Here is a 3,774-nt window from a genome sequence, read left to right as displayed (position 1 = left end):
TGTAGGCTAAACAGGAAGTTAGCTTGCAAGGGCTCCTTCCCAAGCCCCCAGGAAGTGCGCCGGACTCTGTGCCAATATTCGTTGTGTCCAAACAGCGGTACTGCAACTTCCGTATCATTCCGTGACGTCACCCGACCCAAAACAATTTTTTCCCATTGACTAACATGGGGAAAGAGACGTCTATAAATCGGTGGATAATATTTTTTTAACTAAATAAACTACCCATTATGAACTATCTTATAGACCTTATTCGAATCATTTGGTCCTTAAAGTTGTAAAATGCATTAAAAGCTTAATCTAGATTTATTTTCTCTCTCCATTCATTCTAGTGAGCCGNCCCGCATGTTTAATCGCATAATCAAGGATTTTTGCCCGCGTTTTTCTGGAGGATCTAACATGAGTTTTACCTTACCATGGATACACAATAAGAACAGATTATATGATTATCTCAATACTTTCGTGACGTTTCGCTCTCTCTAAAGTTAGGCCATTTTGTCTTCATGCGCCAATGAGCAGCTCTCATAGGAATGAACGAGGCCCCGCCTCCCACGCTGTATCCACTTCTTATTATACATCCATGCTCCTTCCACAAAAAGCCAATGGGATTTTTCCATTGGATTTTTGAATATTGCAGAAAATGAAATATATTGCAAACACACGTTTTATGATACTTACACGTTTTGTAAGCACGGTCACATGACTTCACATCACCACCGCTAAGCTAAAGGCGGCTAATGTTGGGCGTGATGATGTTGAGTCGTCTCATTTAGACACTTGTATGCAACCACCATTTACTGACATATGTTATGTTGTGGAAGAAGCTTGTGTTAACCACAGACCTTATTTAAGGCATCTAACCAAAAAGCCTTTTCAGAAAACCATTGACTTCCTGCACCATTCTATCAAGTGTCAGCTTGTGTCTGTACCTGCCTTTTTTCTCGCCTGATATGTCGCATGTACTGTAAACGCCATGGAGCACATTCCCTTTATATGTGTTTCTTCAGTGTGTGCTTGTTTGATATGGACCCTGCATGGTGGCAGCAGCATGTCATTAAAATGCAGAACATGTGTTCATTTGCCGGTGTATTACTCAGTGTGATGTGGAGGTAAGGGGGGGCGGGCTGGTAGAGCACGTGCCGAGCCGCAGAGCCGCTTTCTCATGCCGATGCACTGAGTGAAGTGAAACAAAAATGGTGGAGTGGAGTGTGGAAGCTACACGGCTGAATAAGTCATGCGTCCCCACTGAGCAACCATCACTGCTGCCAGAAGATACAGAGTGTGAGGGCTGTGCACGCAGAGAGCGAGAGGTGTGTGGGTGTGTGGGTGTGTGTGTGTGGGTGTATGTGGGAGTAGAGGTAAATAAAAGAAAAGGAAACGACCAGAGGGTTTCTCTGTGTGAAGCGGAGGGTGATATGGCCTATAGATTAGAGGACATAGGAAGGGTATTCAGCTCTTATTGTACAGACTCAGACAGGAAATGGGACACGCTCGCCGTCATGTGATCAGGTGCTTTTCCATTTTCGCTGTCCCTTCCGTGCCAACCTCTATTCCCACATTAGTCACGCTGTTCTCCCTGCCGAGGGTCCCCAAGGGATGATACGTTTTTACTGCCGTGGATTGAATGCAACCCTCCTCATGATCTCACAAATTACTGCCATACTAATGGTCCAGCAGGGGACGTGTTGCTCAGGCTGTAAATCCTCCGTCCTGTTCTGGGTGTGGCAGATGACTCCGTGAGGCAGTGGTCAGCTGCCATGATGTTATAAGAGGGGGGGGGAGCCGCAGAGCCAATTAACAAATGGATAGAGAGGGAAGGAAATAGGAGAGAGGGAAGGAAATAGGAGAGAGAAGGAGGTGTGAGACAAAGGTCTGGGGTGTGTTCACTCATGCTGCAGACATGTGATGGATGTAGAATAATTCAGAGCATACATATCATCTTTTCTATTTCCATGTATACATTAACAACATGCGTTATGGTTCCTTTGGAACTTTACATGTTTGAATTGGCACATATCTGCCCATCGATATTTAATTAAACATTTGAACAGAGCTGCATGACCTCACTTGTCTGTCTTTTGTACATTTTGTACAGTCTGTTCAAATGGTAATACTGTGACCTGATTTCTCTTTTGTTCTACATAGACTTGAATATCAAACAACATCTGACGACAATTTCTGAGTGCTGTAAAGTTTCTATTAACACTTTATGCTGTTGACGTGTTCTTAGATTTATGTATTTCCTTTAACTTAAAAATCCATGACAGAGAGAAAAATGAGAAAAAATAAGAGAAGTATGGACTCAGCATCTCACGTTTACAGCCTCACTATACAGTCGAGCTGCATCAATAAAACCTAATCTAATCTAAATGATCAGAATACTTTTGTGAAAGTTTCTACATTTTGTATGAAATTTAATTAAAGAAGAGAATGAAAATATGTTTATAAACATGGACATTTAAAATAAGTATAAAAAGATACAGTTAAATAAAAAATCTATGAACAGAGGAAGGTACAGTAAAAAGGATAACAAAATTCTTTTTATACAAATATTTTTTTATAAACTTAAGAAGTACAAATGTTCACATTGTTCTACTACAGCATATAACATGTATGGGGTATTACACAAATGAGTTTTCCTGCTTTTTCCCTTTTCTATAGGTGAACGTCTTTGAAAAATTGAGAAACAAATGTGTTCCTGTTTGAGTTTGTTCCCATACAGTGCATTAGATGCTCTTACATTTCAGATGAGAGGTTGCGTACTTTATAAATTAGCCGAGGGCTGCACTTCCTGCTTCGCTGCTGCAGAGCTCAGGGCTCCAAAGTGAGCTCTTATTGTCCCACAAAGATACATCAGTACATAGACCAGGGGTGTCAAACTCAATTTCATCACGGGCCACATCAGCATTATGGTTGCACTCAAAGGGCCGGTTGTAACTTTAAGACTATATAAAAATACATGTATAAATATTTAATATATAAAAAATAATGTATTATATGACATTATTGCCTCTGCATTGGATTATTATGGGATAGGGTAATAACTTTAACTACGTCTGAAAGCAGAAGTCTAGGGCAAATAGTGCAAGTCTCTTCAGTGAGAGTGTCACACAATGATTTAAAAAGAAAAGCCAAAAAAAAGAAGTGACATTTTGAAGAAAAAGTCAAATTCTGAGAAATATTCTAAGAAAAAAAGTCAAATTCTGAGAAAACAGGCATATTTGAGATGCATTGTGGGACATGTAGTTGATGTATCCGTATAATAAACATATTATATTCTTTGCAAGGTCTTGTGGGGCCACAGAAAATGAAGTCACGAGCCGGATTTGGCCCCCGGGCCTTGAGTTTGACACCCCTGGTTTAAATTGTGTTTTATAATCGTCCTCATTTTTTTGGTTGTTTTTCTTAGAGTTGATCTTCTTTCTGTGTTTATGTATAGGCACCATATACACCAAGGCAAATACCTCATGTGTAAACCTACAATAAACCTGCTTCTGCTTCTGATTCTGATTAGGGATGGGAACGATTAATCGAATATTCGAAATTATTCAGGTATTTTGTTTTTTGGATGGGGTGCCTAAGTTGATTACATACAGTATGATTAAATGGAATAATTCAATGTATACGACAGTGCCATAGCTAAGTGTTTTAGGTCTAAAGGTGTGTGTTGCTCCGCTCACCGGTCCCTCACAGCGGGTAGAGCTGCAGGTGCTGATCTCTCTCTCGCGTCCGGTTATACTTCACTCGCGTTTATGTCCAAATCCATCAGATCTAGCT

This window comes from Notothenia coriiceps, unplaced genomic scaffold, assembly GCF_000735185.1.
Source record: "Notothenia coriiceps isolate Sejong01 unplaced genomic scaffold, NC01 NC01_scaffold00033838, whole genome shotgun sequence".
In the NCBI taxonomy this organism is placed as follows: Eukaryota; Metazoa; Chordata; class Actinopteri; order Perciformes; family Nototheniidae; genus Notothenia; species Notothenia coriiceps.
This window is presented reverse-complemented; position numbering follows the sequence as displayed.